Genomic DNA, 10,276 nt, shown 5'->3' with positions numbered 1-10,276 from the left:
TGGTGTATGAATGGTGTGATTGTGAGCAAGCATGTGTGGTGTGTGTGATTGAGTGTGAGTGTGGTGTGTGTGGTGTGATTGAGTGTGAGCGTATAGTGTGTGGTATTTTTGGTGTATGGTGAGTGTGAGTGTGAGTGGTGTGGTATGACTGTGTGATGTGAGTTTGGTATGACTGAGTGTGGTGTGAGTGCTGTAGGTGTGGTGTGGTGTGATCGTGTGTGGTGTATGTGAGTGAGCGTGTATGGTGTGTGGTGTGTGGTGTATGAGCGTGTGTGATGTGTGGGTGGTGTGATTTGAGAGCGTGTGTAGTGTGATTGTGAGTGTGAACGTATGTGGTGTGAGTATAATGGGTGGTGTGATTGAATGATAGCGTGTGTGGTGTGTGGTGTGAGTGGTGTATGGTGTGTGAGTGAGCGTGTGTGTGGTGTAATTGAGTGTGAGGGTGTGGTATGTGTGGTGTGATTGAGCATGTGTGGTGTGCGTGGTGTGTGGAGTGTGACTGTGTGTGGTGTGTGTGATTGTGTGTGTGGTGTTAGTGTGAGTCATTCCGTTGTCCTAGGTGCTGGGTGTGAATGTTGCCTTATGCTCCAGGCCGCCCTTCATTGGCTCTCCAGGGAGCAGAGCACAGAGCTTGTGGGTCACCCGCTGCTCTGCGCGGGGCCGGGGTCGTAGGGTCGCTGGGTCAGCGGGGCCAGCAAGGCTGAGGGTTGGCAGGCCCAGCCTGGCCTTGGCTCCCACCCTGACTGCGCCCAACGCCCGCCACTCCATGGCCCCCGCGGTCCTGGAGGCAGAGGTTGGAGGCTCTCAGTTGGAGGCAGTCTGGACCAACTTCACCCTCATCTCAGAGCGACTGGTGAGGAGGGCACCTGGCACGGCAGGGAGGCCGGGTGGGGCCCTGTACCCGGAGGGGGAGCTGCCTGGCCAGGCTCTGGGCCCGCCCGCCCCCCTGGACAGGGCAGCAGGTGCTGCTCCGCAGGTGGCCGCTGGAGGGCGCTGTCTCCCCGGCCTGCAGAGCCGACAGAGGCCTTGTGCAGCCAGGATCCCATTAGTGGTGGAGGGGTGTCTGGTCCAGCGAGAGGGCGGCCCAGGTCAGGGGGTGACTGGCCAGCCGGGAGTGGGGAGGCCCACACGGTGGGGATGGAGGGGTGCGGTGGGAGCAGTGGGGGGCGTAGTGGGGGTGAGGTGTAGGGGGAGGTTCTGGGTGCAGCATGGGAGTTCTGCCCCTGATGACTTTCTTCTCTGCATAGCACCTGATGCCTGGCATTTCCTCAAATCATCTTCACAACACATAGGAGGTGGGCACCTCTGCAGCCCCATCTTTTTACACAAGAAGTTAAGTAATTCAGCGTCAGGTAATCACGTGAACAGGTCTGCCAGAGTTGGAGAACTTCGTCTCTTTGTTCCAAAGGAAATTGGACTATCTGTCTCCAGAATGTGGCTTTGCTCTGTTAAATGGCCCCAGGGCTGGGAAGGTGGCTCAGTGGTAGAGCTCTTGCCTTGCGTGCCTGAGGCCCTGGGTTCGATTCCTCAGCACCACATAAGCAAAAAGAAAAAAGCCGGAAGTGGCACTGTGGCTCAAGTGGTAGAGTGCTAGCCTTGAGCTGAAGGGCTGAGGGACAGCACCCAGGCCCAGAGTTCAGGCCCCATGACTGGACCCCCCCCAAAAAAAAAATCGCCCCAATAAAAGCTGTTGTCTTCACTTGAAAGGTAGGGGAATCAGGAGATACTTTAGGTGGAGCATAAAAGCCTGTGCAAACATAAAAGATCATCATTCTATTGTTGATATATATCCTAGTAAGGACATTTTAAATGCAATGCAAACATAACACAGATTCCCTGCTGATGTTTCTTACTTAGTAATTTGTGAGTTCGACTTCTGAGCAGATCTTCATTGAGACACTTGAGTCATAGAGAAAAATAACACTTGGCTTTGGAGTTCATCAACTTGGAAATTTTTTTTTACATTTTTTTTATTGTGAAAATACTGTACAGAGGGGTTACAATTACATGGGCAAGATAATGAGTACATTTCTTATCAAGCATTGTAGCCTCCTCCTTTGTTTCCCCTACCCATCCCTTCACATCCCCCCCCTTCCCCAATCCTCCCCGCCCCCTCCCCACCGAAGTTGTAAAGTTCGTTTTCGACATGACAACTTGTACTTCTCATTGTCGCAATGGGTCCACCTGTATCCCCGTTTAAATGACTTGTTTTTCCCTTTCCCCTCCACAAATTATACCGACATCAAATACAGTGAAAGCATAGGTTATACTGTGGGGGAAGGACATACAAAGCAACAAAGAAATAATCTTATAAATGCGTTAGAAACAATCGCATGAAAGAAAACATTTGAATACATATCTTAGGGTTTATTTCCCTAACATCACCTCATCTGACCTTTTCTGCTTGACTCAGACATATACTAGATATTGCAAATAAGGGGAACCATGGGACCTATGTTTCTTTGGGCTTGGCTTACTTCACTTAATATAATTTTCAACTTGGAAATTTTATTATTTTACTTTGTGAAGACAAGGCCTTACACACATGGAAATGAGAAACTAATTCGTAAGTGTACAATTAAACAGACACAGTTTGTATGCAAGTGTACACAGATGTATTAACTGAAGTATGGTATTTGCAGGGGAGAATTCGGATGGTAAAATTCCTCAGGAAAACAAACTCATAGTCCAACGAAATGAATACCAGGAAACTGGCACTTTAAAGGTATGAGTAGGTCAAGGGGAGGGAGGGTGGATGAATGAAGAGAGGAAGGCAACCATAATACTTAATATGTATTCTGTGAAACCAAGAATTGAGAACAGGGCTGGTTTTGGGAAGGTTGGGAGAGAATGATGAAGGAGTGGCATGATCAAGGTGCATTGTATTTATAAACTGACGTGTGCCACCACTGATAACAAAACCACAATATAAAAGGTGCAGCGAACACTGGGAGACATTGGCATAGGTGAGAATTACCTGCCTGACCACTGATAGAACCACACAGGTACTTCAATGGGGAAAACCATTTCACAGAAATCATCTCAGGGAGACAGTGAATGTTTTGTCTTTAGGGGGTATGCAATATTTGGATATCATAGAAAGGAAGGATTCGAGGCATGAGCAGGGGTGGTGGGGGAGGAATATGCCCGGTCCCTTCCTGTGCTGATGAGGTGCAGAGGGACAGTAGGGTTGCGGTGGAGGCGTGGGGAGAGGAGGCTAGAGGAGACCTTGAATGTCACATTGAGGACGGGTTTTGTGCTGCAGCAGCAGAGGACTGTCAGGAGCACAGAGGGAAGATTTCCCTGGTGGTGCTGTGGAGGCAGAGACAGGAACCAGAATACTAATTAGGCGTTCATTGCTAATACGCTCATAGGAGGGGTGGCCAAGAGTAGGATATGAGAGATGTGGAAAGTCAGTATGAAAGCACAGCTGAGTTACTCAAAGACAAATTTCCAAGTGGGTAATGAGAAAAAGAGAAACTCTCTGACACAAAAATAGAACAAGGTGAAGGAATTTGGTGGGGGCGGGTGGTTAAGAAGGTGCCTATTTTGAGATAACAAACTTGCTTCTGGATGTAATGAGTTTTGATGTGCTGTTAGAATGTGACGTGTAGACGTCCACATATAAAATTGCCAAGTGCAGATATCTGAATTCTGATGGTGTGAAGCCCTGGAGTGCCAACGTGAACCGTGAAACCAAGAGCTTCTGAAAAATTTAGGCCCCAAACGCTTTGAGATGTCAAACCTCAACCCGTCACTAAATTATTCACATTTGATTTTGTTCTCATAATGAACAGAGCAAAGAATCCGTTTTTTTCTCACAGATTTTTTTTTTGAAGTTGGCAAAAATAATGGATTTTAAAGAAGTCATCAATGATCAGTGAACTTACTTGGTAGATTCTTTTTTTCTTTTTGGTGAGGAATGACTCACATACTAGAAAGTATAAAATCCAGTGGCAAAATATACACATGAGTCCCCCTATACGTACCACTCCCATCAGGAAATGGAACGCTTCCAGCACTCCAAATAGTGCCTTCCTTATAAGTTAAGGTCTCTCCAAGGTGCTACCTTCCAGAATGACTACCACTTTGAACAATATCCACTTAAGTTTTTTTTTGGGGGGGGGTCCGGTAGGAGGGCCTGAACTCTGGGCCTGGGCGCTGTCCCTCAGCTCTTCAGCTCAAGGCTAGCGTTCTACCACTTGAGCCACAGCGCCACCTCTGGTCTTTTTTGCTTATGTGGTGCTGAGGAATCGAACCCAGGGCCTCAGGCATGCAAGGCAAGCACTGTACCACTGAGCCATCTTCCCAGCCCCCACTTAAGTTATTTTTATGCCTTCAGCTCTGTATGAATTGAATCATACAATGATATATCACATACTATATATATAGATCTTGTATCTGTGATAATATATATCTTTGGTTAAGATGCATTTTTCTAGTATAGTTCATGGAAACAAATCTGGAGACGTGGATGCAATTTACACTTATTGAGGAACCATGCCACCCTAGTACATGAGGCCATCGGCCACACATAGGGACTTTGTCTGCATTGGTGTACACACACACACACACACACACACACACACACACACACCACAGACATAGGCTGAAGGCCCCTAGGTGAGGTCATGGCAGACTCAGGCACTGGTTATGGCCCAGGTTTTACCCTCTTTTCTCGAGTGGGGGGAAGACTTACAACTCTCATGTGATCATCTTAGGGCAAATGAATATTTTTATTTTACCCCCACTCTTGGGGTAGCGACAGGAAAGTTGTTTAGCCTTTGCAAACTGATTTTTTAATCTAAGTGCTGAAAAGTTAGTTTGCTCTTATAATAGCATAAATAAACACTCTTGGAGCGAGAGCTCAGTTTTATTCTTCCCTCTTCAGCAAAGCATTAAAAACAAAATCACCTCCATTCTAAACACAGAAACCTAGAATTACAGGAAGGACATCTCATTTATTTAATAGTGGTAAGGAAAATACTTTATGGAACAAGGACCAAGGACCTTAGATAAGGGGACTAGAGCCACAGCTACCTGCAGCTGTGCAATGAGTTACAGGCAGGGAGGGAGAGGTGGAGGCCTTGCTATTATGTGCACAGAAACACCTTTCAGTAATCCAGAAGCTCAGGGCTGCCCAGCATGCTTTGTATTAGAGGCTGGGGACACCATATTTCTTTGTATCCTTAGAGTTTCTGTTGCCTTCTGAAACTGATACAATACAAATTGTGTGTGTGTGCATGTATGTATGAAAGAGGAAGCACTTTAGTTCAAATGAGCACTTAATATTCATAATTTCATCTAATTTTAATAAATTATATATGGGAAATACTGAATGGGCCACAAAATATTTTATTATTACTATTTTTTAAAATAAAATGTTTTTCTCCATTTCTTCTGTCCCACCTTCAATTTTTTGTTGCTTTTTTTTCTTATGAGCAAGAATTATATCTTCTCAGATTCTCAAAAATTAATCTGCTTTAAAAGAAGTTAGGGAGAAAAACATTGTTTGAAAAAGAAAACTTAGTCATCCTGTCACCTGAATGCATATTTGTATACTGCTTAGATATTGCTGCTCCAAGTGATTCTGAACAGCTTTTCAAAGGGTGCGTTGGTATGTGGCATTTCAGAGGGAGATATAGCTTAAGTCCACAAAAGGACACATATTAATTGGGGATTTTACTTTATTTTGGCACAGAGTTTTTTTTAAAAAATCACCTGGGTGGATTTTAAGATATAGACAACGTTTCAGATCTGGTTTTGGAAGCCTGATTGAGAAAGTTCTTTCTCCCCAGCATTTAGGACAGCATGTTCTCTCTAAAGAAAGCTGTCTATTTTTCTTTTCTTTGATGGACCTTCAGTTTAGAACAGACACAAAGCTGGGAACACAACCCAAGGCAGAAAAAATTCACTCCTATGTACTGTTGTTCAGGTTGACTGTAGGACACAACCTCAAAGGTTATGGATCGGTGGTGGGGCCTTGTCCCTGCGTGAGCATGTTTTCTGGACTTTGGCTGGAGCTGAATTCCTGACTTCTGAAAGGAGGGATGGGTCTGGGTTTCTAGCGGGAACAGCCAATGGGAAGGAAGAGTGTCTCAGGCAGGCCACACCGCTAAGGCATGCTGTTAACACACCCTCCTGCACACTGTTCGCCTGTGTTTGAAATCCTTCCAGGATACTGGGGTTACTTTTTTTTTTCCAACCAGGAAGAATACATGATTGGATTCTTCTTTTTATCCCTTCCTTCCTTCCTTCCTTGCTTCCCTCCCTCCCTCTCTCACCCATCTCCCCCTCCCCCTCCTGCCCTCCTCTGGAGCTCTTCTTTCCAGCAGGAGCTTGAGAATAAGATTATTATCCAATCAACTCAACAGCAGCCCATGTCAGTGTCCACATGTGCATCTGAGACGAGAAGAGATTCATTTGTGACCTGTAAACTGAAGTCTGCTTAGGTCTGTAAATATGAATAAAGCCCATTCTCCTTAATGATGAAGGTAATCTCCAGTAATGTAATTGTCTTTCTTAACTAGTGGGGATAACCCATTTCTCTCCCCCCCCTCCTCTCACACAAAAACTATGCTTCTCATAGAGTGATCTTTACAAACACAGGGGAAATATGTCTTTTGGTTAATTGCATTTGAAAGAGCTTCCCCCCCCCCTTTTTTTTCTTTTTTGTATGAGAGACTCTTCTTTCTCCACCACAAATTATGTGTTTTTCTAATAAATATTGTGGTGAGCTGCTGGGGCTCTTATGGGCTAACTGTGGAAGTGGTTGGTGTGTGTGGGACGCACTCCTGGCTTGGGTTAGGTTTGGTGAAAGTTGCTGCTTTGGTTGCTGCTACAGAGGAAGGGCAGTTTCTTTCTGTTGCCATTGTTTGTGGAACTTTGGTGGACCTGGAGTGGATTGTGAGACCCCCCTGCCAGCCCATCCCCTGTGAGCACAGAGCCGTTGTCTCTTTCCATGTGTCATGTGCATTTTCCAAAACATTCAGCTGTGCCTCTAAGAAAGAAGTACAGCTTCTTAAGATGGCCTAGGAATGGAGTTGTTTTCTTTTCAATATGGTTTTGGAAAGAAATTTTAGATGGAAGGTAGAAATCAAGTTGTACAGAAGGTCTTAAGTGTAAGCCAGGAATGCAAAGATTAGACTCACTGGTTTAGTTAGGGCAAATAACTTCACTTTGAATTATTTTCTTCTTTTGAGGGAAAAAAAAGTAGATCTGTGTTGAAAGCAGTGTCTGAGGAGACCAATTTATAACACACAGCAATTGCAGAGACAAGTTAGGTGACACCAAGAGCAAGTGTGTCTAGGCAACCCCTTTAAAAATACCCCAACCGAGGTTATGAAACCACACAGCTTCTTTGAGGAATAACGCATCCAGGGCTAAAGCAGCCTAATTTTATTCAAGGATTTGAAGAGTAAAAAGGGATTTGGTTCTTTAAAAAAAGGAAAAAAGAACAGCCTAGTGAGGATTATTGATCAGTGAGGGATTAAACATTTGCTGGAATACAAAGCGTCAGGAATTATCAACATGGACATCACAGTGGCCGGCCATTCAGCACTTGGAAATGCAAACAGCCCAGTTTCCCACTGATCCAATGGCAGCAGCCCGGAGCTCTTGATTCCCTGTGTGTCCAACTCTGTACTCCCTGCCCCTGGACAGGGATGAGGAGATGGGGTAGGGGTGAAAGGAAACTTACCTTGCTCTTTTAACTTCTGTCTGTCTGTCCCTCTGGAGCAGGCCAAGCACAGACCAGAGAGGGAAAGCACTGGGGAGCCTAGGAGAGGTCCTGAGGTCCAGAGAGGATCAGGAGATCTACCGGGAAACCTCAACTACCACTTCCTCCTGTTGCCAGGGCTGTGGTCCTGTCTGCTTGCCAGCCCGCACCTGCCTCTGTGGTTCACAAGGAAAAGGCACTTGGCACTTGTACAGCCGGCCCCAGGGAGTAGTGCTGGGGCCATCCCGCCCTTTCTGGTTTTGTCTTTTTCTTCCCCCATCAGGTGCCACTGGCTTTGAACCATGTAATTGCATCAATAAGCCATCTCTGGGATGGGCGGGGTGTGTGTGTGTGTGTGTGTGTGTGTGTGTGTGTGTGTGTGTCTGTGTCTGTGTCTGTGTGTCTGTGTGTGTGTGTGTGTGTGTGTGTGTGTGTGTGTGTGTGTGTGTGTCTGTGTGTGTTCTGCCACCCTGCCTCCTGGAAGGCTTTGCAGGACTGAGGACATTGGTTTGGATCCTGAGGCTGATTTTTATCACCTCTGCATAAGGCTGAGCCTGTGAGGAGAGAAAGTGAGAGGGAGGGAAGAGGAAGTCTGACTTTGCACTTTCAAGAGCATGTGTGATTTTCCAGGATGTACATCATATACATTGAAGCATCTGTGTTGTGGGCTCCCCGGGATTTGCCTGTTCTCAGTGCCGATTCTTTGTGCACCCTGCATACATCCCACCTTTTGGACTGGGGGAGGCAGTGGAGGATGTTGTATAAGAGGACCAGTGTCCTGACCCACGTGCTGGCTGGGTTAAAACAGGCGCACAGATACTTCAAGCTCCAGCCCACGTCTCTACCTACCCCTGGGCAGGAAGAGCCTAGGGTCACCGTCTGCCTCTTGGAGACTCAGTTTCCCCATCCACTGTGAAGTTTTTGATAAAGGCCTTTATTTTGGGTGCCACATTCTCATGCTGAGTCTCCTATTGCCTTCTGTTGTCAACTTGAGGAGCCTTTGAAACTTTGGGGGAGACGTTCCCATCTTTTTCTTCCTTCTTCTTTTCCATACATTGGACTGTGTTGCTATTTTCAGGCCACAAGTGATGAGACTGAAATGTAAGTGTCTTGATGTGCCAGGTGGGGACATCAGGCCATCTGGCTCAAAAGCTGGAATTCTAGGCCATGTTAACTGTCTGAACCGCAGAGGTAGAGAGAGCACACACAGGGCCACACTCCCTGACCCGTGAATGTTACAGATGTGGCCAGACCAGGCCTTGAGACCATGTCAACCCTGGTCCAGAGGAGAAAGGACACACTTCACCCACAGCTCTTTTTAGGGAGCTGGGATTGAGTTCCATCTGTAGAATCGCAAAGTGTTTCTGCGTTCGGAGCCACTCTTTCTCAGACGTCAAGTAAAGACACACAAGGTTGCAATGAGGGTTATGCAAGCCTGTATGCTGGGGTTTGGCTCAGGATAAGCCCTAAAATGAGCACACTTTGCTCATTTTTGCTGTTCAAAATTTTGGTGATCCTCAATGGAATTCTATGCCTCCATCAGAAAGAATGACATTTCCCCATTTGTTAGGAAATGGAAAGGTTTGGAAAAAATTATATTAAGTGAAGTAAGCCAGGCCCAAAGAAACATAGGTCCCATGGTTTCCCTTATTTGCAATATCTAGTATAGGTATGAGTCAAGCGAAAAGGTCAGATAATGTGATGTTAGGAAAATGAACCCTTAAATATGTATTTTAATGTTTTCGTTTCTTTCATGCATGTGTTTCTCACGCATTTATAAGATTATTTCTTTGTTGCTTTGTATGTCCCTCCCCCACAGTGTAACCCCCGCTTTCACTATATTTGATGTCAGTATAACATGTGGAGGAGATGGGGACAAACAAGTCGTTTAAGGATTCAGGTGGACCTGTTGCAACAATGAGAAGTACAAAATGTCATGTCAAAACCAGCTTTACAATGTCGGTGTGTGGGGGGGTATGATTGGGTGCGGGGGAGGGGGGAGGCTGGGAAGGTAGGTGAAGGGTAAACAAAGGAGGAGGCTGCAATGCTTGGTAAGAAATGTATGCATTATCCTGCCCATGTAATTGTAACCCCTCTGTACAGTATGTTCTCAAATAAAATAAAATAAAATGTTGGTGATCCTAGGGTTTAAACTCAGGGCCTTGCACTTGTTATACGGATGCTTTACCACTTGAACCTTGCCTCCAGGCTTCCTTTGCTTTCTGCCAATGTTGTATGACTGAGTCTGAACCCACCTCCTCTAGGTTCACTGGTGATGTTGGACTCAGGGGCCCATGTCACCGCACTGTTTTTCTCCCCCAGAAATAGCGTTTTGAGGACCTTTCTGCCCGGTCTGTCCTAGAACCTTGATCCTTCTAATGTCAGCCTGCTAAGTAGCTGAGATGATAGGTGCCAGCCACCAGCATGTAGCTGAGGATGTGTTGTCCCACTGTGATCCTACTGAGCCCAAACCTTAGATGCACCCAGTGATTGTGTTGGCGAATTGACATCATCGGATGAGCAGCATATATGGCTTATTTATTGACAGTCGAGGTCCAA

At 46.0% G+C, this 10,276-nt stretch overlaps 1 long non-coding RNA gene across 1 annotated transcript; it reads left to right on the top strand.

Annotated features, from left to right (window-relative positions):
* The first annotated feature begins 1,195 nt into the window (after positions 1-1,195).
* LOC138828705 (uncharacterized) lies at positions 1,196-9,674 on the top strand. Its single transcript, XR_011372333.1, has 3 exons — positions 1,196-1,295; positions 2,643-2,725; positions 6,336-9,674. It is a non-coding gene; the product is annotated as an uncharacterized lncRNA (long non-coding RNA).
* The last annotated feature ends 602 nt before the right edge of the window (positions 9,675-10,276 follow it).

The sequence above is a fragment of the Dipodomys merriami genome, unplaced genomic scaffold (assembly GCF_024711535.1).
Source record: "Dipodomys merriami isolate MVZ:Mamm:240054 unplaced genomic scaffold, mDipMer1.0.p SCAF_1623, whole genome shotgun sequence".
Taxonomy (NCBI): Eukaryota; Metazoa; Chordata; class Mammalia; order Rodentia; family Heteromyidae; genus Dipodomys; species Dipodomys merriami.
Note: the sequence above shows the minus strand (reverse complement) of the source record. Positions and strands in the feature narration are given on the sequence as shown.